At 32.6% G+C, this 27172-nt stretch overlaps 1 protein-coding gene across 3 annotated transcripts in view; it reads right to left on the minus strand.

Annotated features, from left to right (window-relative positions):
* LOC115215511 (neuronal acetylcholine receptor subunit alpha-10-like) overlaps positions 1-27172 on the minus strand; it is a 566788-nt gene that overhangs the window by 512349 nt on the left and 27267 nt on the right. The gene's annotated exons all lie outside the window — the stretch shown is intronic.

A 27172-nucleotide genomic window follows, 5' to 3' on the forward strand; every position in this document is an offset into this window, starting at 1 on the left:
TGGAAAACTGTTGAAATATTCGTAGATTGTAAAAGAAATTCCTAATATATTTTAATCACATAATAATATCTTAAAATAATGACATCGTTCCTGATGCCTACAATATTCAGATTACGATTTAATTTTTCATCAGTTCTCTCTTTGCATTACCCAACTCCCCCCCCCAAAAAAAAAATGGCTAATCAAACATCATTGCAGCTGATAAACTCTACAATAAAAAGGGAATATTTAGAGTAAATGATGTTAGTCTCTCAGTGGATGCTTTATTTATATTCGTCTTTTTTTTCAAATAGGGAACTTATGCGCTATACTTCATATATGAATAAAAGTAATTATATTACTGAACTTCCACAGCAAGTATGTGCATATTGCAGGGGTTCTCACGACATTTCTAGTAGTTTCAGACAATCTTTCTGTTGTTTGATGGTTTACTATTAAAATCCAGAATTCTCTGAGACTGATTATACTCTCAACATAGGTATTCTGTCAATACTAGCTGAATACGTAACATGCGTTTGTTCTAATATTGACGGTGGTGATATAATCACAATTCACCTTGTTTTATCACTGGAAAGCGTCGAACGCTCAAAATCTAATTATACGAAAGAAAACCATTGGGATTTAGAATCTACTTGGTGTCATTTTTCAATTGTATCTGTCACACAAAAATTCATTTGAACATGTTTATTTCAGACTTTCTGAGGATATGAAACCCCAAAATTAAGAACTTTGTCATAATTTTCCGCGCGTCAGTGGTTTTGAAAATGAACCTCATTCCCCTTTTATTCAAATAGTAAATTTCAGTTCTCTGAAGAGTTTTGGAAAAATATTATATTTGTAACAAAATTCAAATTTTCTTAGATACTGTAGACGACATATTTCCTAGACAAGAGTATCATCATATATATACTTTGTAAATCTCCAAATAAGAAAAAAGAAAAACATTATGTAGATGAATGTACATCACTAAAAGTGTCAACATAGGCGTTACATCCAATTAAAGAAGCTTATGAATATGATAAATACATATAAAGAGTCAAAGATTTGATATGTACAGTTAGATAAAGTTTGTCAGACTTCTTTATCAATAAGTATTTTATTTTGAAGTTCAGACATATCATCGACATGAAAAATTAGATCCATGAACCTTTGAAAATTATATTTTGATTTCCTTACATATACAACTAGGTTTTCTCCAAAGCATTAACTCACTTCTCAAGATAGACTCACCTATGAGAGTTGCATTATATTCGTTCTAGTCGAAAATGTTATTCAATTGCAAAACAGCTGTGTCGTTACAACCACAGAATTATGTTATTTAATTGATATCACATCAAAATCTTTGCAGAATTTTTAGAATACTTCCGATACACTAAATATTTACTACCGGTAAAATATGCGTCTACCAGACCCCTGATAATTTGACAACCTGTTTAGAAACTACTTTCAATTTAAAAAAAAAAACTAGAATGGTGAGTGGTGCGGAAGATTGTTGATACTGCAGCAAACAATATACGATGTCACACAGTAATTAGTTTCTTTCTTCGAATGTGAACAGTTCAATAAAGTAAAAAGAACGTCTTTGGCATTCACCAATTAAATTTGAAAAGAGACAAAAACGTTTACAAGAAATAAATGGAAAGAAAGGGAGAGAGAAAGAGAGACAGAGAGAGAGAGACCAATGTTAATCTGATCATTCAAATGCATGCACTTCACGTAAATTATCGAAAATGGAAGCATTAAATGTGAATTGATATTCAGTTTGATTTTGAATTCAGATATTATAAAATAATTAATTACTCTACGCTAATTAGTACTTCAGTCTAACAATGTCCCCAGACTCACATTCCTTTAGAATAAGGAATGGGACGAGACCCTGCTTCATGAATAATGAACTGGCGTAGTGATTTTAATAGGACTATGTTACTTATTTTAACAACTCCGTGATGATAAAATGTAAATGGCTGCCCAGAGTATTGAATAAATGGCAATGACAATCTAAGAAAAAGCTAATCGATAACAACAAACCACAAAAATTGGGGAGTTTGAAAAATAAACCGTAGTATGAATTAGTTCAACTTAAATAGATAGAATGAATGATTAACAATTTGCATATTCTTAATCACAAATGCGTTGTTTTTCTAAACATTATTGCTCTTATTCAAGTTATTAACAACAGAATGTCAATGTAATGCAAAATTCTTAGAGGGGGCAAACACATAGAATTTTTCAAGCGTAAAACAAAATATCCCGCATTTTTTGTTCTCCGCATTCTGGTGTCCAATCAAGCTACGATTAAATTTTCTAGTAGCGTATTTTGTGTCTACTCACAATATGCTCTGCTATTATTCTCTAGCATTTCCTTTCGCTGAAGAATAATTGTCTAATCTATGGTTATATTTCAATACAATAACGATACATTGGGCGGTATATATGTCATCGTAATCGTTGGCTTCTCCCTCCCATCCTCCTCTTTCTTCTTCTTCTTCTTTCTCTTTCTTCTTCTTCTTCTTCTTCTTCTTCTTCTTGTTCTTCTTGTTCTTGTTCTTGTTCTTGTTCTTCTTCTTTTTCCTTCTTCTTCTTCTTCTTCTTCTTCTTCTTCTTCTTCTTCTTACGCTCTACAGACAAATTCATAGATTCTCTTAAAATTGTTACATCTGAATAAAAAAAAGCCATGGCTAGTGTGATGCAGGTGGCTTTTGTATTTTGGAATTTAGACATAAGATGAAATTTTTATATAGATTTAGCATCATTTATTTGTGTTCATAGCACTTTCACAGCTTTCAGTTAATGAGGAAAACAAAAATTGTATCAAATATAAATGTTTTATTCGAAATCGAAATAGCAAATGAAAAAGTTAAAAAAAGAAATGATTCACATGTTATTTTGATTAGACGCAATTTGCGTAGAATCTAATTTATATATTTTTTTAATTATTATTTTATTCACTTTGGTGCATTTTGCTTGGAACTCCACCATAGTGTTAGACCTTTCATTAATTTGAAGAAAAAAACCAAGTGTTCCATCATCATAATGTAGTTCATATTATACACTATGCCTTCAATGTATTCAGTGCTTTTCATATCGAAGAAAAGAAACGCTTGTGTCATTTTCGGTTTGAAGCATTTTATAAAAAAAAAACGCAGAGGAATTTCAATATTTATTCATTATTTTTATGATGTATTCTTCTATTCTGATAAGTGTTCTTTTATTCTTTGATACATTGCTCTCATCTCCTTCATCAATAAAGTATTTTTTCCTACTGGACTGTTACGCTGTTTCCGCCAACCTTGGAATAAATGCCAGTTAAGTGATATCACGCTGTCATTTTCAAGTGAATTAGCTTTTACGATTGTTTGCTTGCATCATTTTAGCATATTTATACGCACACGAACTCGCACGTACACACACTAAAAAATGTATACCCATTACACACAAACGTATACCTTATCACGTGTGCACACACACACACATACACTCTGTCTCTCCCCTCCCTCTCTGTATCTATCTATCTATTTATATATATATATACATATATATATTGTATATATAATATATATATATACATATACATTTATACATACATATATGCATATATATGTATACATATATATATATACATACATACATATATATATATATTATATATATATATATATATACATATATATATTCATATATATGTATATATGTATATATAAGGAGAGAGATAAATGCTAATACGAATGTACAATTACTCTCTTGTGCCTCCTTATTCTTTACCACGAACCATTATTTCTACGTTATTTAGTTATTCATTTATATATATTTACAGCAGTTTCTGATTTTTATCTTTTCTGATTCTATTTTTTTTCTTAATACAATTTTTGTTTATTTTCCCCACCTCAGCATCAGACTAACTTTCTCATTATTCATCCTTCTTCCTTTCTGTACTTGTCACTTTTTTATGGACGATTCCATTTTGAATTCTTTTTATTGACTTTTGCATAATCGTCTTTTCTTTTATTTCAACCTCATTTATCGTAGTTGATCTTGTTTATTGTGTTTTACAGACCCCTGACAGTGCTTCAACTATTACATAATATCTTGAAGCTCTACGTTCGCATTAATAATTTGTATATTCAGCCTCCCGATATATCTTTTCAATCTGCTGTATACAAATAAATGAATCGGTTAAAATGGGTGAAATTTGAAGCAGTGTATTTTTAGCTGAGCAGAATGTGAATTTATTTGTTGGGTGAAATACAACGATCTTTGCTAATCAAATAAATACGTATAACGATGACGATAATATGCATATTTTCGAATCTTATATAGATCTGTTGAAATATTTTTCAGGAAAAGAACACAAACATTTATATAACATCTCTTTAAACTTACGCATCCTATTTCATGTCTATTACAACGAATACGTATGTTGTATTTAATGGGTCCGGTAATCGAAACCTGTCTTCGGTATTTTGAAGTCCTATCCAATGCATATTCAGTCTTACATCCAGTTGGAAGTACTACTTTGCCAGTAAATTAAGAGTGGATGTACAGTCCTTCGAAGATTTGAAAGTTTATCACAAAGCTTCAAGTAAAACTTAGACCCAGTATTAAAATATTCTAAAAATTATAAAAATACGCTGTAAGGAAATAATTTGTTGCCATACATTTATTGAATAACATTTATTGAATATACTGGTATATAAACAAGTAATGTCTTCATACCGGCTCGATAAAGCTTGTCATCTAATTCCGTTTACATTGAATACATAATACATTCACTACATTAAATTTCTGAAAAAGGAGAAAGTATTACAAATACTTTTTAAACTTCTCCTGTGGTTAGATTTATTTGAAGGAATAAATAGCGAGTGTTCGTTGAAAGGTCAACGCATATTCATCGCCTCTGCGGCTGTTTAGTTTATTAAATAACCAAATTTCTCGTAGGTTTCTCTGCGATTCACCCACTTTAAAGGTTTCAAATATAGAGAATACTGAAGGCATTCGTAATTTACCTTTGAATCCTACTTGAAATATTGTTTTGTGTAAAGTGTTGGTGTGAGATTTTCTGCTCTGATATAAATGAAAAAGATAATGATTCATTCTACATTGGTACGAGGCCAGCTATATTGAGAGGAGAGAGGAGTGAAGTCATTGCATCGACCCCGGTTGTCAATTAGTATTTATATTATCGGCTTCGAAAGGATGAAATGAAAAGTTGAGGTCGGTGGAATTTGAACATAGAAAGTAAAGAGTCAGACAATCTAAGTATTCTCTTTTTATAATAAACAAAAATCACAAACAATAATAATTTTTCAATGCATAAAATTGCGGTGGCAGGTGAGCCGATTACACCAAACACAGTGCTTCATTGATCAATATTTCATCAATCACGAAAGGATTAAAAGGCGGAATCGACGTCGGATAAATCAGAAAGTAGAACAGAATATTGGAACAAAGCATTTTCTTCGAGGAGCTAACACTTTTACCAGTTCGACACCTTTAATGAGAACAATAACAATAATAAAAATAATAATGATGCGATGATGATGATGATGATGATGATGATGATGATGATGATGATGATGATGATGATGATGATGATGATGATGATGATGATGATGATGACGACGACGATGATGATGAAAGCGCAGTATGTCTTCATATTCTACTATTTATACTTCCTTCCCGAATTCTCAGTTTAATAAACGCACATGTTAGAGGAAAAGTTAAATCGTATATATATAACTTAGATAACTTAGATTGGTTTTCGGCCTAGGCCATAACTGACTCAATAGCACCACCTTAATTTTTTCGGGACACCGAAATTATTTCGGGATACCATGGACCACTCAAGCAGAGACTTGTTGTTGGTTAAGACGTATCCAGGAGGTTTCTCCGGTATTTCCTGGAGGAATTTGTCGAGGAAACGTTTGAATGTTGTGGAAGCTTTTTCTACTTTTGGTACAACATTGAAAAGTGCAGGAACATTTGCAGTGAAGAAATTGCGTCGCAATGTTCTTATATGATGTTATCTCGACCTTTATAGGGGGAAAATTGCACGGGGCCTACTCTTGAGTGAATTGTAAATATAATACCAGTATCATTTGGATAATATCGGTGAAATGTTTTCCACATGGTGTAAATAATGTATTACCGATCACGGCGGTGTTGCAGAGAATAGAGCTTCAGCCGTTCGAGTTGAGCCCAATAATGAAGTCCCATCATGCCATTTATTTATTTATTCTTTTGTGTGTGTGATCGATCTTTGTATATCATTTAGCTCTTATGGAGTTTAATTTTCGGTACTGTTACTTTCCACACTCTGAATATACAATGATTGGTTCAGGTTCTACAAAGTGGGGCATATTGAGAAGCGGTTATCCACCATAAAACACATGGTTTCACTTTCAGAAAAAATCCAGTAAGAACGGTAAACAAAGGGATAAAAACGTCAAAGGAAATATTGGAATAAAAAAATAGAAATATAGATGTAAAGGAATTAAAAGCTTGCCTATTTGAGTCGAAATTAATATGGTTAGTGCAATTAATTCAAAGCTAAAACTGTGTGACACAGCATGCTTAATTTAGAGGGAGAGTTATTTTCCAGGCCAATTCGATACAAGAATCTTCTCCAGTTGTGTACAGTTAATGCAAATTACAAATCCAGAGTCAGTAGATGAGTTCTTATAACTAAAAAAGTATATGCATTTTTTCTGCCGGACAGAGCCATTAAATTATCGCGTGGATCACGCATTGTGTTAGCAGTGTTTTGCATGTTTTGGGTGGTGTACTATTGAAAATCAGGTCCCAGATATGTTTAGCTAACTTCGTGATTTTCTTCTTACAGAGATGCCTGAAACAATTTTTTCTGTTAATAAATCGTATTCTGAAAATAGTTGCTTGGGGCAGTAAATGTTTGTTTGTAAACACGAGAAGTGAAACAATTTCTGTTTTATAAATTATCCCTCTGAAGGTCTTAAATTTCAAAACTAATTATGATCTCTGGATGAAGGTCTCTACTCATGAAATACTGATACACGCGACGTGAAGTGAGTCAATCTATATATATATATATATATATATAATATATTATATAAAAGGGCTTAGTAAAATAAATTACTTTGCCGCATACTGAACTCATTAGAAATAGCAGCCAAAAAACTTTTTTAAAGCTATTTCTAATACTTAAAGAAAATCTCTCTCATATATAGTGTTTGCTTAATTCAACTCACAAAAGTTTGGGGGTAAGGACATTGAAAAATCAAATGCTAAGGTTATTTGAGAACGTACGTTTCAAGATTAGTCAAAAACAACACTTCTATCATCAGCTCAGAAATTCCTTGGTTTGGATTTGGAAACACTGAAAATAAGAACATACCCTTTCGAAGATCTGCTCATAACTAACAGTGCCAACAAATTCAAATAAGCAAGCGAAGAATCTCTGTTCTCCCCTTTCCACCAGCGTGGGTTAAAAACATCAAACACTATGCTTATTTCGGTAAAATCCGAAGCATTAATCAGAGGGAGATTAATTATAATTTCAACAATTGAATGGTCCCTTTGCATACTGAACACTTGGTGAAATTGATTAATAATTAATTAATTTTGCCCTCAATTGTTGAAATTATAATTAATCTCCCTCTGATTAATGCTTCGGATTTTACCGAAATAAGCATAGTGTTTGATGTTTTAACCCACGCTGGTGGAAAGGGGAGAAGAGAACAGAGATCTTCGCTTGCTTATTTGAATTTGTTGGCACTGTTAGTTATGAGCAGATCTTCGAAAGGGTATGTTCTTATTTTCAGTGTTTCCAAATCCAAACCAAGGAATTTCTGAGCTGATGATAGAAGTGTTGTTTTTGACTAATCTTGAAACGTACGTTCTCAAATAACCTTAGCATTGAATTTTTCAATGTCCTTACCCCCAAACTTTTGTGAGTTGAATTAAGCAAACACTATATATGAGAGAGATTTCTTTAAGTATTAGAAATAGCTTTAAAAAAGTTTTTTGGCTGCTATTTCTAATGAGTTCAGTATGCGGCAAAGTAATTTATTTTACTAAGCCTTTTATATAATGTAATATTTGAATTCGCCTTGAATGGTCCCTTTGCATACTGAACACTTGGTGAAATTGATTAATAATTAATTAATTTTGCCCTCAATTGTTGAAATTATAATTAATCTCCCTCTGATTAATGCTTCGGATTTTACCGAAATAAGCATAGTGTTTGATGTTTTTAACCCACGCTGGTGGAAAGGGGAGAACAGAGATTCTTCGCTTGCTTATTTGAATTTGTTGGCACTGTTAGTTATGAGCAGATCTTCGAAAGGGTATGTTCTTATTTTCAGTGTTTCCAAATCCAAACCAAGGAATTTCTGAGCTGATGATAGAAGTGTTGTTTTTGACTAATCTTGAAACGTACGTTCTCAAATAACCTTAGCATTTGATTTTTCGATGTCCTTACCCCCAAACTTTTGTGAGTTGAATTAAGCAAACACTATATATGAGAGAGATTTCTTTAAGTATTAGAAATAGCTTTAAAAAAGTTTTTTGGCTGCTATTCCAATGAGTTCAGTATGCGGCAAAGTAATTTATTTTACTAAGCCCTTTTATATAATGTAATAATTTGAATTCGCCTTGAATGGTCCCTTTGCATACTGAACACTTGGTGAAATTGATTAATAATAATTAATTTTGCCCTCAATTGTTGAAATTATATATATATATATATATATATATATATATATAAGTTGGCTAGCTATGCATGGGGTTTGAAGCCCAACTCCACACTACATACCATCAAGTTCAAAATCCTGGAGAAATCCGAGAAATACAAAGAGTATGTTAATGTATCTAAGAAATGCAACTTATACATAGCAGAAATATCTCATAGATCTCATTGCTCTTAGAACCAACAATTCCACTTCGCATCTTAATTCGAAGTCTGAAAATCTTAGCAGGTGCAAGCACTAGAACAACATTCAGTTGTCGAAATGGAGAACAGAATCCACGGAGGAAGAGGTTGTTGTCTCGCAGGCTGCATTAACTGTGATTTCTGCAATCACGAAGGCGTAGATCTTGGTTTTCTTGCTTTCGTTTCTTTCTTCAGGTTCCAGTTATTTCCAACAAACTTCACGTTTTTTTCTCTTATTTTTCTTATTATATGACTAACAAGCATCCTGATTTTTATAATGTAACTCACGGAGAAAGAGAGCTTCAAATATTCATTTGCAATAATGACATACTCTACATGGCAATGCATGGCGATAAATCGCGCGCGCGTGTGTGTATGTATGCATATTTAATATATTCATAGGGCGGCGAGCTGGCAGAAACGTTAGCATGCCGGGCGAAATTCTTAGCGGTATTTCATCTGCCGTTACGTTCTGAGTTCAAATTCCGCCGAGGTCGACTTTGTCTTTCATCCTTCCGGGGCCGATTAAATAAGAACCATTTACGCACTGGGGTCGATATAATCGACTTAATCCGTTTGTCTGTCCTCGTTTGTCCGCTCTATGTTTGGCCCCTTGTGGGTAGTAAAGAAATAGGTATTTCATCTGCCCTTACATTCTGAGTTAAATTCCACCGAGGTCAACTTTGCCTTTCATCCTTCCGGGTCGATTAAATAAGTACCAGTTACGCACTGGGGCCGATGTAATCGACCAAATCTACTTGTTTCTCCCCTCTCTGTTTAGCTTCCTCTGTACAATAAAGAAATATATTCATAGCTGCTCTTCTACCGACTGGTATTTTTGCATGCATGGATAAAACATTGAGAGTTTTTTCATAAATTGTAGGGGCTTATTGGACAACAAACCAAGTGAAAAGCATTCTGGAACACATTTTTTTTGTTTTGAATACTTACGTATGTAACGTTTCAGTTAATAGGGAAATTTTATATATCATTTCTAGTTCGATACACTATTAACAATCTCATTTAAAGATTTTCTTTGCGAATGTGGTTTTCACTGAAATTGCTATAGGAAACTGGAATTATATGTTTAAGTTGATAACTGGCAGTTTTAAATCGATTGCAAAATATTCAGTTTAAGTCACACAAATTCCAAAGCTGCACCCTCTATATGTTCCAACAATGGCATTTGGTACATAGTTCCCGTCCATTCCTTTGTAGTTTCTACGAATATATTTTCTTCAGAATTATATTGTCCACCTCTACATTTTAATGACAAAAGTGCGTGTTGTAAATAAAATGCAACTGCTATTTTTGGCAGGTATGTTGATCTCGTAAAAATTATATTTGGCTTTTAGAGGCAGGCCTGATAATGCTCTTGTATATTTTCAATACACTATTGAAAACAACTTCCCTGCCTGTAAATGTTTTTTTTTTTATCATTTATTTCTAAAAATATTATATAAATTCTGATTTTTCCTTCCATCGCAAACACCTATACTGAAAAAAAAATGTCACACTGAGAAAGACTCCTTGATGGTAACTATTAAAAGAAAATACTCTCACATCTCATCGGTTTTAGTTAATAGCATTGTACACTACTATGTGTAAAGTTTTTTTCTTATGTACGTCGAGGAGCATTAACTAACAAAACTGTACAAGGTATATAATATAAAACTGCTAACATCAGCATTCGTAAACATGGTGAGATTTTGCTGGAAGAGTAGTATGCAGGAGTAACTTTGTGAAAGGAAGACTTAAAATCAGTATCCACAGTGCTTTACAAAGAGAGTGTCTGCTCTTCTACTGAATAAGTCTCCTGAAGTCCATTGTTTCGCCTGGAATAACTGCAATCTTTGATTCGGTAAACAGAAACACAATTGAGATATTTTTGTAAATTGAAACAATAATCTACAAAACCATCTCTGGTTTTGGGCTTCAATCGATAAGAAATATTTTTTTAAAAAAGCTGCAAATATTAGGAGACAAACAAAAAGAAAAAGATAATAAAACATCGAAATTTGAAGTGAAGGAAAACAGAACAAAGGAGGTTTGAGAGTTCGAAAATTTATTGGAATCTTGAAAACAAAAAATAAAGACAAAATCACAACAGCATATATATATATATATATATATATAATATATTATATATAATTATATAATATATATATATATATACAGTTGTGATTTTGGAAAAAAAAATATTTTCACTACTCATTAACAAACTGCAAAGAATGTTTCATACTAACGCATTTCTTAGGAATAATGGATGTCTAATTCGTAAATAAAAAACATAAATAAATATGATAAAAATTATTCAAAATCCTAAGGCTGGAAAGTATACATAGAATCTGTAGAAATAGAAAACAAATGTTCAATAGAGTAGAAAGAAAAAATATACATAAAATAAACTAAATCAAGCGGAGAGATACCGTGCATGAGAAACGTGCTAAAGTTGTTCCTGGCAATATTAGTATTAGCTATTATATAAAGAACAAGATACAGATTCTCTAATACACCTTAACAGATTCAGAGTGCGAGATTGAAAGAATAATACAACATTAGCTAAAGAAAAATTTCATATGAAACCAAAAGCTATTTTAGATTTAATAATCCAATAACTTCATCAATATTTCAGAAGCAAAAACATAGCAACAACAATCTTGTATGAGCTTAATACATGCGTCGAAAGCAATTTTCGGAGCCTGAAGTGAAAGAAATAGACATCTTTTTGCGACAAATATGTGATAGCAAAGAAGCTCTCAAATGAATCAAAAGTATGAGAGATCAAATTTTCCTTTAATGACCGTTTGTTTTATAACGTCTCTTAATTAAGCGAAATGGCAAAATGAAATGGAAAAAAACATATAATTAATTAAATCGATCCAGAAATTTACGACTATTCCTTTCAACCTTATTAGTGGGAAGAAAGCCAATATCCACAATGCGGAAATTGGAAATAAATATGAAGGCACCGAATATACATCGCTGCTACTCGATTACTTTCCCTTATTTGATAATTGATTCATTATTTAGGCAACGTGCCACGTATTATTCGTGGATAAAAAACACTATATCCACAGATAGCCAGTCAATGCAGAACTCTTGTCCTGTATTTGAGTATACTTGAAAGAACTGTCTCAGGATTATTAATTGCTGACTCGGTCTGATAGTGATACAAATAGCAGTTGTTGTTGTCCCAGCTATCTGAAAGGCTATATACTCTTCACTTCATTTAGATTTATATACGTGCAACGTAGAAATTGAGAGCTAATTAGACATAACGTTGAGAAAATAATGAGATACCTTTTTTCTTTCGTACCTATTCATAAAATATGACGCAGCGATCTGACAACATGTTTAAAGAGTAGAATGGATGGTGTTGTAAACTTTCTTTCGACTATTTAAGTCTTGTGTTCAAATTTCACTTAGGTCAACTTTGATGCTCAATCTTTCGGCATAGATAAGACAAAGAATCATTTAAGTACCAAGGTTGATGCCATCATCACATCCATCAAAAAAAAAAATTGCTTGTATTATGCCAAAATTTTATACCGTTATCATTCTTTAAAATCGGCTAGTTAGCAGAATCAATATGACACCGGAAAATGCTTCACGGTATTTTTTCCGGCTTTACGTTATGGGTACCAATAACGCCGAAGTCGACTTTGCTTTTATCCTTTCGTGGTAGAAATTTCTTATACAAACTGATCGACAGCTCACTGATTTAAAGTAGTACTTCCCTCAGGTGATCTGTATATGCGCATAGCATACTGTGTGACTTTAGTCACTGAGAGGTATAAGAAGTTATATAAAGGGACTGAGAATAGATGTGACATTCAGTGTTGATATATGTTAGACGTGAAGGAGATTGTAGAACTGGTCAGAGGTTCCTTTCCTCTTTTCTATGACACGCATGCAAGCAAGCGTTCGAAGTTACATTCTGTATATTTATATATTTGTGTGTGTATGTGTGTTTATGTGTAATATGTAAATGTATATACGCATATATATATCATATACATATATATATATATATATATATATATATATATGTATGTATAGAGAGAGAGAGAGAGAGAGAGGCAGGCAGACGGACATACAAACACAGACACAGACACGCAGACACACACATACAGACACGCAGACAGACACAGACACAGACACACAAAAAGAAGCAGACAGAGAAAAAGACAGAGCAGGAGGAGATAGAGAGAGATGGGGAGAGAAGGAAAGAAGAGAGAGACACAAATATATTTTTGAGTTCGATAAAAATGGGGGATTACTCGGTACCGCTTTCTTAAAGGAGGATCAAAGCTATTATTCATTCTTTATATGATTTGGGTATGAGACGCACAAATTGTAGCTGTAGTCGTTTTTCTCGAAGCCTTGCAGCCTATGTAAACACAGACTGGATGGCCTGTTGTGTAGCAGCTCTTCAAAAGCAATCATGGTATTTCGGTTTGATGGATGAGATTTTATATGCAATGGAAAGATTCTTGATGACAATAGCTTGTGTCAGCTGCCTTATTTCTCTTATTGTTGGGCAAAATGATAAACGGCATTTCGTCCGGCATTTCTTTAAGTTCGAAATTGTCCGAGGCCGATACAATAAGTCACAGTTGTGTACTAGGGTAGGGTAATCGACATACCCCCACCACCACCACCACCAGTCACAATTTGCTGGCCTTGGGACAAAAATTGAAACCATTAATTAACAGTAAAATATACAAAAATTGGCATATAAATACATGTGTGTAATTGTGTCTGTATATATGTGTGTGTGTGTGTGCACACACATTTATATACATATATATACATATATACATATATATATATACATATGTATATATATATATATATATATGTATATGTATATATATTTATTTATATATATGTGTGTATATGTATATATGTATATATATATATACATAATTATATATATATCCATGTGTATGTATATTTTTGCATGTATATATATATATATGTGTGTATGTATATATATATATATATATATATATATATATATTATATATATATATATTCACAATTACACTGATTTACAATTTTAGTCAATGTTTCCAAGTATTAACTTTTACCGGCAGTGTCCAGTCTGTTGTCGAGATATTTTCGAGCACAACATCTGTATAAGATGAATACCGCAGGATGAAAACCCCCGTAAATTTGCCTACGAATTGCATATTTGTATTAAATGATACGCTGATGACTCGCTCACTCTCCCTTCTTTTCTGCTAATCCTCTCTCTCTCTCTCCCTTCACTGTCCCTCTCATAGACTGTGTATAATTCTTGAAAGATTTAAAATCACTGTGGTTAAAAAGCTCAGTGCTTATGTACCTAAAGTGTATGTTTACTTATATATAATTATATAACTTGTAACTATCTACATATTTTAAAACATTTAACTCATTAGTATTTAAAATAACGTATACATATAAGTGCATTCAGATTGTTCATATGTGCATATGTATACACAGCTGCAATATGTTTTTAGTAATCTCTCAATGTGATAAAGTATACATATTTTTGTAATGTAGAATACGTGCGTTCATTTTCTCAGAAGCAAATACACCATCACTTGAAAAGATACAGGCATTCTCACATACACCAATGCGCAGAAATACATACCTGCACACACGCACTCTCGCACATACACATAGTTATCTACGAAAGTATAACAGAAACTGATTATGAGATTAAACACATGCGTATGCCTGTGATAATAATAGATGCATATAATTATGTGGCTGCTTGCATGCATGTTGCTTCCTGGGTGGAAGAAGAAAATAGAAATGATTACAGTTATTAAAATCAGAACTACTAGCTATTATACTACCGAGCAAATAGTAACATATAGTTTATTTACAATATATAAATAACTAAGGTGGGATATTATTTAAAATACATATATGGTAGCACATTCGCAGTGTATGTGCACATACACATAAAGGCACTCACACATATATATACATACATGCATACATATGCACACTCCCCCATATATATATATATATATATATAATATATATATATATATACATACATATATAGGATAGCCCTGCATTTAAATTGATGTAATGATTGCATTGGTGAATTAAATGGATCCGCTTGAAACAGTCGTATTGCGTCACCTCGTGATACACTTTTGCTTATTTTGATTTATTCACTTTACTTTGAGTTGTACGGATATTACCGCACTGACTTGTTGCTTCGACTTAAGTACCTTATTCAACTGAATCTCACTTATTTCTCAATCATTACTCGTTCATACAGTTAGGTGAATTTACTTGATACAAGGACAAACTATTGAATAAGAAGTACAGAGAAGTAATTTCATGAGTAATAGCATGAGCTTTAAAAACCAACCAATACTGGATAGATGTTCTTTTATTATTTCTACAATATGACTGAAGAAGTATATAAACCTGAAGGCGAAGCGTATTAAACTTGAGTGAAATTCTTCAGGTTGATAATATTCAGGTGAGATTGACCTTGTATATATTAGTTTCAGTTCGAATAACTGATTAGAATGTTTACAGCTATACCTTTTTTTATGTAATGGTAACCTTTGTCAGATTATTTGGTTTGCTTCTTACTAAGTTTTTCATATTAACTGTGCAATTGATCGACAAAGTTCTATTTTTTAATGGTTGCTTTTTGGTGTTGGATAGCATAACATTTAAGTAGTATGGAAGTTGAAAGCAGATGCAATCACAGCTTTCCCACTTATTATTTGTGAGCCAGAACTTAGGAATATTTAACATCATTAGTCAAATACATATTCCATTGACCTGCATTAATACTTGTTAGTCATTTTTTTTCCTTACTATAGTTTATACGGTTTCCATAGTTCTGTATTTAATATATGGAAGCTTCTAAAAATTTACAATACGTTAATTTTTACTGTTATTTTTATTCAGAAGTTATCGGTCTTAACAAAACCGTTTCTGAGCTCGTTGAAGTTATAAACATAGGCATCGTTTTTTTATTACTAACGCATGGTCTTTCTTTAACCTATATATGTTTTGTGTACTTGTATATCCATTGGTACACTCATATCTTCAATGTTTACATTTTTTTACTGCATACACCTACACGTATCACTGCGATTTAAATCACGCAAGCATTCAGCAAAGTTTATAAATTGACAATCCATTTCATATGAGCCCTCCCTTTCATAAGCGGAATTAGTCGTATCATTTGTCGTATATTCATATCAAGAATGCAATACTGAAAAGTCAGCAAAACTATAATTCATAGAAGTGACTGCTGGAACATATTAAAACTTTAGCCCTCTGATGACTATTCATTCATTATGGATATAAAACTAATTGTCTATGTATCTGGTGAAATATGTTGAATAATATACAAAAAAATAGAAGGGAAGGAGGGAAGCAGAGAGAAGAAGAAGAAGAAGAAGAAGAAGAAGAAGAAGAAGAAGAAGAAGAAGAAGAAGAAGAAGATTAATAATAATAATAATAATAATAATAATAATAATAATAATAATAATAATAATAATAATAATAATAATAATAATAATAAGAAGAAGAAGAAGAAGAAGAAGAAGAAGAAGAAGAAGAAGAAGAAGAAGAAGAATATCATCATGTGCAAATTCTATATCGATGAGATCTGTCTGATTTCTACAGTTTTAAACTACCCGAATACTTGCACATAATTGTAATAGAAAGAATAGATTCCAAACTTGGCTCGTCACCAATAAACTTTGCAGAACGCGGATAGCAGTATTAATTGACTCAGGAACTAGAATAGAAATTTTAGTAGCGAAGAGATACAACATAATGTATTCACCTTTTGATTGCAGCTTCCACATAATGATATCAATAAACAACAAAATAAAAAGACATCGACAGGACCAGTCACAGTTTTAATATTATTATTATTATTATTATTATTATTATTATTATTATTATTATATTATTATTATTATTATTATTATTATTATTATTTTTCCTTCTTCAAATCTTCCGTTTCTCGCCGAGTGTTTTCGGTACACCTAGGGCAGAGAAGCTCATTGTATGCATTCCCAGATTACACACGCAAATTCACATGTAAAATATGTATTTAAAAAATTAATGAATACATAAATTCATGAATGGATGTTGTTTTTACAGCGATAATGCTCTTCTCAGTACATGAGCCGTTCCAACCAACATGATTTTAAGCACTTCCTGTAGGGATGGTAAGCCTGGTATCATTTTCAAATAGGTTTCAGTACCTATTTTTATCATTCCTACAGATCCCTACACAAGCCCGACCTTACTACTTCTAATAATAGCGGTTCTGTGGCATCTTTTACATATCATGCTATGTTGTTTTCTTCTACACTAAAGCTGTGATCACATCTAATAAGTCCTCTTTCCCCTCTTTTTCTTGGTATATACAGTCTGTCTGTGTCACTTTTTAGGTGGAGTGACCCATATCTAGTTAGCAACTACCTCGTCTTTCAGTCTAAGTTGTTTAGTTCGTCTACTGTCCATGTGATTACCCCTGCTCCATATCTAAGGAGTGAAACTGTCCGGGTTTTGATAGCTTCGATCTTATTCCGCCCGTTTAATTTCGACTTAAAGATCAGTCTCAATCTGCGCAATACTCCACCTTAAATTTTACTGTCGTTTATTTCTCCGTCAATTTATCCACTTACAAAATCTCCATATACTTATAGCCCGTCCCTTCTATTTGCTTCATAATCTCCTCCGACGGTACCGTTGGGCCGTCCATACATTTGATTTTGCCTCTCTTCAAGACTAACACACCACACCTGCTCAGTCCGAACTCCATTCTGATGTCAGCACTGAAAGTATACACCGTATCAATGAGGGAACTGATTTGTGCTTCATCTTTACCATAAAGTTTGAGTTCATCGATAAATAATAAATGGCTGACTTTTTGTTGGCGGCTTTTGAATACATACCCAGCTTTTGCTTTTTTCAGAATCAGTGTTTGTGGTATCAAGCACAGTACAAAGGTTAGTGGGGATAGGCCAGTCAGTCTCATTGGATGATGCCCCTCCTAATTTCTACTGTCCCTATACTTCTTCCGCATGCTGTCAGGTCCGTCTTCAAATTCGCCATACTTTTTAACGCAATCACTTATCATTCGATGCAATGCCAAATAGGTTCATACACTTCATAATCCAGGAATGTGGGATCAAATCGTACGCCTTGCTGTTTTCTGCAAGTGCTCCACCCTTATTCCAGCCCCTATTTGTTCCTATCATCATCACCATCATCATCATCATCATCATCATCATCATCATCATCATCATCATCACCACCACCATCATCATCATCATCATCATCATCATCATCATCATCATCATCATCATCATCTCATCATCATCATCATCATTATTATTATTATTATCATTATTATTATATTATTATTATTATTATTATTATCATTGATTGAGAGAGCAGTTCATGCCATCAAAGTGACACTGGGGTAAAATATACGAAGCCCAATATACCCATCATGACTACCCGTCTGATAAAGGTACACCAGGCACATGCATCACAACCATATGTGCGCGACATGGTGATCTCATATCAAGATAAACAGCACATGACCTTGCAGGTGGGGCCCAGTTAGAATTTTCTTCATTTTGAGTAGCCCATCCTGCTCAAACGGTCCCTGAATAAGGGTTGTTTAAGGATGTTGAAAGAACCACCCATGTTTCCAGAGGTGAACTATTCAAACCCCAAATAATCCCTCTCAACACATGGCTATGATGCTCCCCCACTACTTCTGCTCGTGTTCAGAGATGCACATATCGTCAGCCACTAAGGGACATGCTCAACTGGTTAAGGTCAAACAACTGACAAGCGAATCTGTGGTATTGAGCAGAATATTTGCTGTAGCCCATCTTTTATACCAAGACAAAACAATGTACATGATAACACTTCCAATCAGTTAAGTTATTATTATTATTATTATTATTATTATTATTATTATTATTATTATTATTATTATTATTATTATTATTATTATTATTATTATTATTAATTTTATTATTATTATTAATTTTTTTATTATTATTATTATTATTATTATTATTATTATTATTATTCAGCAGTCTTTTTGTTCATCTCATGCTTTCCCTGCACTACCGCGCACAGCTCTATGTACTTTGGGTATGTGCTGGGGTTTGTTGTGATGCTCTTATTGTTACTGTATTGAAAGTACATTACGAACGATCTGTGCGGCGCCTAATTGTGTTATATACTGCATGTTATATATACTTGTTAGTCCTGGTGTTTTTGTAATGTATTTGTCTGAATATTTTTTATCGTCCCTTAATGCGCCTATTATGATAGGAAATGTTTCTGTTTTCAGACTCCACATTTGAATCAGCTCTCCTTGAATGTCTTTGTATTTTGAAAGTTTCTCCGTTTCTTTTAGAGAAACATTGTTGTCTGTTGGTATTGATAAATCGATTAGAAAGCATGTTTTCTTGGTGATCTTTGACAACTATATCCGGCTTAATGGCCTTAATTTCTCTATCTGTGTGTATTGGTATATCTCAGAATATGGTTGCTTTCTGAGACTTTTTCTGGCGTGTGCCTATAGCATCTTTTTTACTGTTGTTATTTCATAGTATTGCGTAGCCTCCAGTGTATATAGGGGCTAACTCTGTTGCGTCTGTGAATATACTCCCGCTTAGCCAGGACTGAGCAGCTAGAGACAATACCATTCATTGTTTCTTCTCCATCTCCACATATTCTGCAGTTATTTGTATTTCTTTTCATGGCATGTTTTTGGTAATTTCTGGTGGGATATCTTTGGTCTTGTGCTGCAATTAAAATTCCTCCAGTCTCTGCTTCGTGTGCAGACCTTCTCAGCCATTGTTGGAATTCTGCTTTGTCTATTTGTTTTCAGATTAGTTTAATCCAGTAGTTGCCATGACGAGGCTTTTTTTTTGCCATCGTCTGATCATCATCCGTTGCTGTTCCAGTTTTAGTTTGGCTTTCCATTTTTTTTTTTTTTTTTTACAGTTTTTGTTGTTTCTTCTTTTTCTTCATACTTCTATTTATATTTGTCAGCTTCTGAAATGACTGCACACAGTTTTTTGTTCGTGTTTTATGCTTATTTGTTTACCGAAGTAGGTATTTCGGTAATCCTATAGTGGTTATTTTGTACTAGTTTTCCATCAGTATAAGGCCTCTACAGCCTTCCATACTTTGTATATATAACCTTTCTATGTCAAATTGTGCGTTGCGCATCCTAAATTCTGTTACTATATTTCTAGTTTTCTTGTCTATTTTGATTAGTTCATTTAGAATGCAGTTAAAAATATTGTAGTTATAACTTGTAACTAGGACGGCTAGAATGCTGATACCTATGATCTTGTTTTTCGCATTGAGCTCTGTTTTCAGTATTAATTTAACTCGTCTATAGTATTCGTTTTGTTAAATTCTCTTTCATTTGTGTGTTTTTGTATCGTAATTAGATAATTGCTTCCTAATTATTTGTATTTTTGGCTTTGGTCTAATTCTCTTATTTCATTTTTAGCTTTATCTAGTGTGATGTTGCTACTCTTAACTAATTTTCCTTTTTCAAGTTTGTTTTGGCAAAGTTTTCTAAGCGAAATTTCATGTTTATTTCTTTGGAAAGTACATGCTGATAGGCGCAGGAGTGGCTGCGTGGTAAGTAGCTTGCTAACCAACCACATGGTTCCGGGTTCAGTCCCACTGCGTGGCATCTTGGGCGAGTGTCTTCTGCTATAGCCCCGGGCCGACCAATGCCTTGTGAGTAGATTTGGTAGACGGAAACTGAAAGAAGCCTGTCGTATATATGTATATATATATGTGTGTATGTGTGTATGTGTTTGTGTGTGTTTGTCCCCCTAGCATTGCTTGACAACCGATGCTGGTGTGTTTATGTCCCCGACACTTAGCGGTTCGGCAAAAGAGACCGATAGAATAAGTACTGGGCTTACAAAGAATAAGTCCCGGGGTCGATTTGCTCGACTAAAAGGCGGTGCTCCAGCATGGCCGCAGTCAAATGACTGAAACAAGTAAAAGAGTAAAAGAGAGAGAGAGAGAGTACCGTCTATAGTAACGTTTCCAGCTGTTTATCATTTGTAGTGTACAATTTTAGATCATCCATCAATAAGAGGTGGTTGATTGTTTTGCCGTAACAGTTGTATCCACATCCAGTTCTTCTTCTTCTTCTTCTTCTTATTATTATTTATTTTATTATTATTATTATTATTATTATTATTATTATTATTATTAGTAGTAGTAGTAGTAGTAGTAGTAGTAGTAGTAGTAGTAGTAGTACACTATTGAGAGTTAAGCCATTCACTTCGTTTGTAATCCAACTGAGACTTACATGTATGATATGCATATGCCACATTTGTATCGCATTTTGATATTAAGCGCTGCTGAAGCTGAATTAGCATTCACCTCTATATATGAGTATCATATACTTATTAGAATTGCTTCGGCAGGTGACACCACTGCTTTCTAATTCAGCCTTCTTGTTTATGCATAAAATACCCGTTACTTCTGCAAATTCTGTTTTATTCATATTCGTGTACAAATATATATATACAGTGTTTATTTTCTACATATGTTCTGGGCGACTAATAACCGCCTTTATCTCAACATTAAATAAACCTGAACAACAAGACTTTCCTAAGGAAAGACGTATTTGCTTCTTGCCTTAGTGAATGTCGTATAATATCTACGCAATAGCTTTTTAGGATTTAAGCTATATCTCAAATGATATCCTGTCCAATATTATCTTGAAAATGTTAGAAAGTATTAGCGGAGAATAACCGGTGATAATTAAATTAATTGTAATACGCATTCCAAAAATGTAATCTAACGCTAGCGATAGAAATAAATATTATGTAGTGGAGCCGGTTGCCGAACGAAATAGTTTAGTACAGTAGTGCTTTCAGTTAGCTTAATATATTATTTTAGTTCCGCAATTTCCCATTGATGTCCGCATAAGTTAATTCAAAATCAGATCTTATGGATTGCAGCAGTAATACGGGCTTTGGCAGAAGATCTTACACAATTGATTGATTGATTGCTAAAATTACACATGAAGAAAGAGCTGTTGAAGCTTTATCATACGTAATGATTATTTTTAACATTGGACAAAGACAAAAGATTTGGAAGAACAGAGAATAAACTGCTGAACATTACCAGTACTAATTTATCAGCCTCTCTATTAGATAGAAAGGAACATTTTATTCCAGAGGGAATATAAATTCGCATAGCATAAGGGAAGATTGCTGAGTACTACAAGACACTTAGAAATTTTACAAGTTATTTAATTTTTAATGTAGTTTCAAAATTATACATTTTGTGAGTGTGGCCAGCTGGTTGCATCGACGAAATATCAATATTGCAAAGTATTTATTCACTGATTGTATCCTTAATTATTCTTTAGAATTACACTGAGAGTTTCTATCATATAAACAATTCAACATAGTTTTGATGGGAGTATAGCCAATTACATCGACCCCATCAGACAGGTATTTCTTTGGATAATTAACGGATAAAAAATCAGTCCATAACAAAGCTGTTTCGATCTTCAGACAGATACTAATGAGGTTTAATTACATAGCACAAGACATTTTGGTAATGTGTCGATGCAGCCTCGTGTTATCATTTTTGTGTCGAATATGCACATGCAACTAAGAGAAGAGGGACTAGATGATTATACTGACACAAAAAGATTTCTAGTGTTTAATTTTATCGATTCCGGAAAGAAGTATGAATTTAGTCAACCGCGATTTAACTCAAAACAAAACAAAGTGCCAGAACAAAAACAACTTCCAGAAAGGGTTCACTAAAACTGCCAATCAAAGAATAAAACTAGCTTTGGTTCTCGTACCATTTTCAAAAGTTCGTGTGGACCATTACATAATGGTTCAGCAAACGCTTTTAGGCGGTTAATAAAACCCCTGAACCAAATAAAATGATGACATCCATTAAAATGTGAAACAAAATATGATATTCAAACACAAGAAAACACATTCGTATAATTACTGTGCAGCCGCATTACCAATACCGCAGAAGTAAAAACATCAAACAACTATTTAGAAAACATAAATGAAGCGCAGAATGCCTTATAAAAAAAGTTGTAACTTGTAGGATCTTCTTTATCACATACACACATTCATACATATAAAGTTGTTGAAGGATTCTGCAGTAAAACACGACTCCGAACCTACGCTGATCGTTTTGCTGATAAAAAGAAGCATGTTACATAAATGAGAAAAATTAAAAAATCATCGCCATTGCTGAAACTATATATATATAAACAGCCTCACATCTCTCGGAAAAGCTTCTCGTAACATCAAATTATGTCACCGACGCGTAAAACAAATGTCCACCGTCTAAACTTGCACGTCCAAGTCAACAAAAAAAAATATGTGACTCGTATGCTGTACTACTCTACATTAAGCACACTTTAAATAGCAGCTCACCGCTGTTCTTGATTGGGAAGAATCCTGGTAAATACCGTTTCGTGAGCGGCCAACATACGATGAAGTAGTTTCTCGGGAAAATCACTTTCTCCTGTACAGCAATACTACAGAAAAAATTTTTTTACAATTCAATTGACGCAGAGTGAGGATTTGTAGCATTTAATCTTGTATGCCTATTAGTCACTGGACTACGACCATGCAGGAGTACAGCCTTGTAGATAATATTTTGACCAAACATTACTTCGTTTAAAAGCATCTTGCAAACATGTCATGAAGGTGATTTTAAATTATATTCATCAATTTGTTGTTATTAACTTTGCATCTGATCATGGATCACGTCTCCACAATATAACATTTAAAAAAGAATTCCGGTGGCTTATACCGATGATTAAACTTTCTTTTATCTTTGGTGCTATTGCATCTTAATAGTGATTGTCTTTGTTGCTGAAACCTGTCCATGACTGATGAATCAAATTTAAAAACCAAAATGAACTCAAGTTAAATATGACTAATTCTATGCGTCTATTCACTCATACTATTTCACTGATATTCATATATAAACGTGAGAACGAAATATATATATATGAAAATTAAAAAAACACAAATCCGGTATTGACAATGGTCTCGTTGTTTTATCGATGATGTGTAGCTATTTTGCTTACAGCTTTATAGACTTCTTAATTGTGTTGTTAAGTGTGTTATTCATAGACAAATCTAAATTCTTATGAGTAAATATGTGCATTCGACCATTTTATCAATAGAGTGGAACAATATTTACTAGGTCATCTGGTTTCCATCTTTGTTTTACACTTTACTGAATAGAAAATAATTTGGAGGTCAGAAAAACTAACACATTGCTGGTGTTTTTTACAACTATTTATTGAACCAATAACCCTGTGAATTAATGGACTGAAATCAGTTAATCTTAATTAAATTTTCTGCGGAAACAAAAAAGGCTATAAAATATGGTTTCATGTTTCATTTTCTTCTCTGGCTCATAAATGTTTAACAGTTAACACTTTACCAGATTAAGTATGATTATATCATATTTTTCAACTGACAAGCACAATAAATAATAATATTTATACACACACACGCACACACACACACACACATATATATATATATATAAATATATATATATAAATATATATATATATATTATATATATATATATATAAATATATATATATATAAATATATATATATATATATATATAATATATAAATATATATATATATATATATAATATATAATATATATATATATATATATATATATATATATATATATATATATATATATATCATTCAACACAGTATTGGTTGAATATATTCTTAAGTCCACCATTTCGTCAATCGCAGCAGATTCCAAGCTTCACCACTAATTCAGTTCAATTCTGAATTAAATTGCAAACTGTTAACTGATTAACTTTGGCAGAAATAGTCTGAAATTTAGTTCAGTAGAAAAAAAGTTACATCAAAATATATGCGACCCCAAGGGGGTAGTAAGGCACCTATTCACCTTCAATTAACATAAAACTTTTAATTGTAAATAAAACGTATACCTTGTTAGACTTAAATTATAGAAAAATGCCTCAAGAAATCAGAATCAGAGTCGCAATGAACACAATTTAGTAAAGAGAGTTATAGGGTAAAATTATACGAAATCTCCTGTCAGTAAAGGAGTAACGCTTCGGCTATAAGAATAAAGAATATATAAGTAATATATATATATAAGTAAAACATTTCTTATTCTTTACTTTACTTGAAGTAGTAGTTATCCCAATAATTTTACAGGTGTAATAATTGGTCCTGTACTTTTCCAGGTTTATAATCTTAAGACTATTAGTTTTCATGCTCGCACTTTTCCATGTAATATATATATATTTATTTGTGTGTGTGTGTGTGTGTCTATATATCTATATAAGTACATTATGTATGCATATATATATATATATATATAAACGTGTGCGTACCTCTGTGTATATTCTTGACGTCATAAGATCGTTATAACGTTTCGAAGGAAAGTGAACTGAGATTTTAAGGGTTAGATTTCACACAAAGCTGTATATGATAGCATTTAAATGTTTAGTTCAAACGCACTTTGGCATGTAAAAAATGCAGAGATGAAAAGTAAATTTGTAAATGCGTGTAGTCACAAGAATAAGCAATGCTTGACTTTCATAGCTAGTTTTTTTTTTTTTCAGGAAATAGTATACCTGTCAATTCACTAAAATATTATAAGTAATGTATACAGAGTATGTACTGTATGTATACGATATATATAGTTCGAAATAATGCCCACAAAATTCTACAGAACTAAAATCATATTTATCTATTATTTTCTAACACAATATATGAAGCAAGTTCACTTCATTAATCATATGGCTTTCCAGACAATATAATAGCAGAAAAGTACAGGAGTCGGTCTTAGGTCTACTCAGCTGTATTCAACTCCTAATATCTATCATTGAGTACCTTTTGGGAAAAACCATTGTTGGTCTTCAGAAAGGCGTACACTTTAAGTCATGTCATTATATTTACTGGGAAATTTGTGACTATTTATTGAAGAAATCAAATATATATTACGAGGTTGAAGAGATTGTTTAATAGTAAACACAAAAATGTGTGGCTGTCTCCATAAACATGCGTACGTTATTTGAAGTTCACGTCTGAGTGTGTATGCTTTTACGTGTGCGTTTTCTAAAATGGCATCAAGTGCATTAAAATGACAGAATTTTGTTGCAATAAAATGTTCATTAGACTACCTGTATAATGAGAACTTTAAACATCACCTTTTAACAAATAATCTAATATTATAACTTTTCCTATTATCTGGAATTCTTTGTGATCAGGTGTATTGTTATTGTTTAAATATTTGATATTACTAAGTGTAGACTAATAACATTGTGATTTAATCTGACTAATCACTAGTTCAGAGTTGAGCGTATAGAATGCTATAGTTCATGGAATAACGAAAATAAACAACACCCTAATAAATTGACAGATATATGTTACAAGGATATTACATTCTGCACATTCAGAATATCTCAATAATCGTTAAATTAATCAATAGTGAAACGCATACTATAATGTAACATGAACTAAATTCACTTTTACTCAATCACACAGATAAACAGACACACACCTCACACACACATTATTGATTTCTCTGTGTGTATGTGTTTGTTTGATGGTGTGTGCGTGTGTGTTTTGTGTGTGTGTGTGTGTGTGTGTGTGTGTAGTGGAGCAATGTATTCATGTATCGAAATTTGCTTTGCTACATCCATTTTCGGAACCTTGGGAAATTTTCAATAGTACCAACATAACTATTTGGTACTCATAAGATACCCTAATCTTAATTTAATTCTGAACTGTTGACAATTCACCTTTCAAATAGTATTCAATATCTTTAAATCACATGTTTCTTACCATTATCGACAGGTTCAGCCACTGAAACTGATTTATCTTGTAAGATGTGCCACTGTAAAATATGTTTCCCCGGTTTCCATTTAACTAATATTGAATATTCTAAAATCATCTAATAGCCGCTTATTAAATAGATCATAATACTTTCATCTCTCGCAAACGGAAATGACAAAATAATAATATATTCCAGAGAACAGTACCAAATATTAAGCAGAATCGATATGTTTACGCTAATCACAGTTTATTAAATCGTCATGATACACTACTCTATTAGGGAAGGAACATGAAATATTTAATGTATACTTACGAACGGCACAAAGCAAATAGTTTGCGTTACGTTAAGGCAGTTTCCATT

This window comes from Octopus sinensis, linkage group LG1 (assembly GCF_006345805.1).
Source record: "Octopus sinensis linkage group LG1, ASM634580v1, whole genome shotgun sequence".
In the NCBI taxonomy this organism is placed as follows: Eukaryota; Metazoa; Mollusca; class Cephalopoda; order Octopoda; family Octopodidae; genus Octopus; species Octopus sinensis.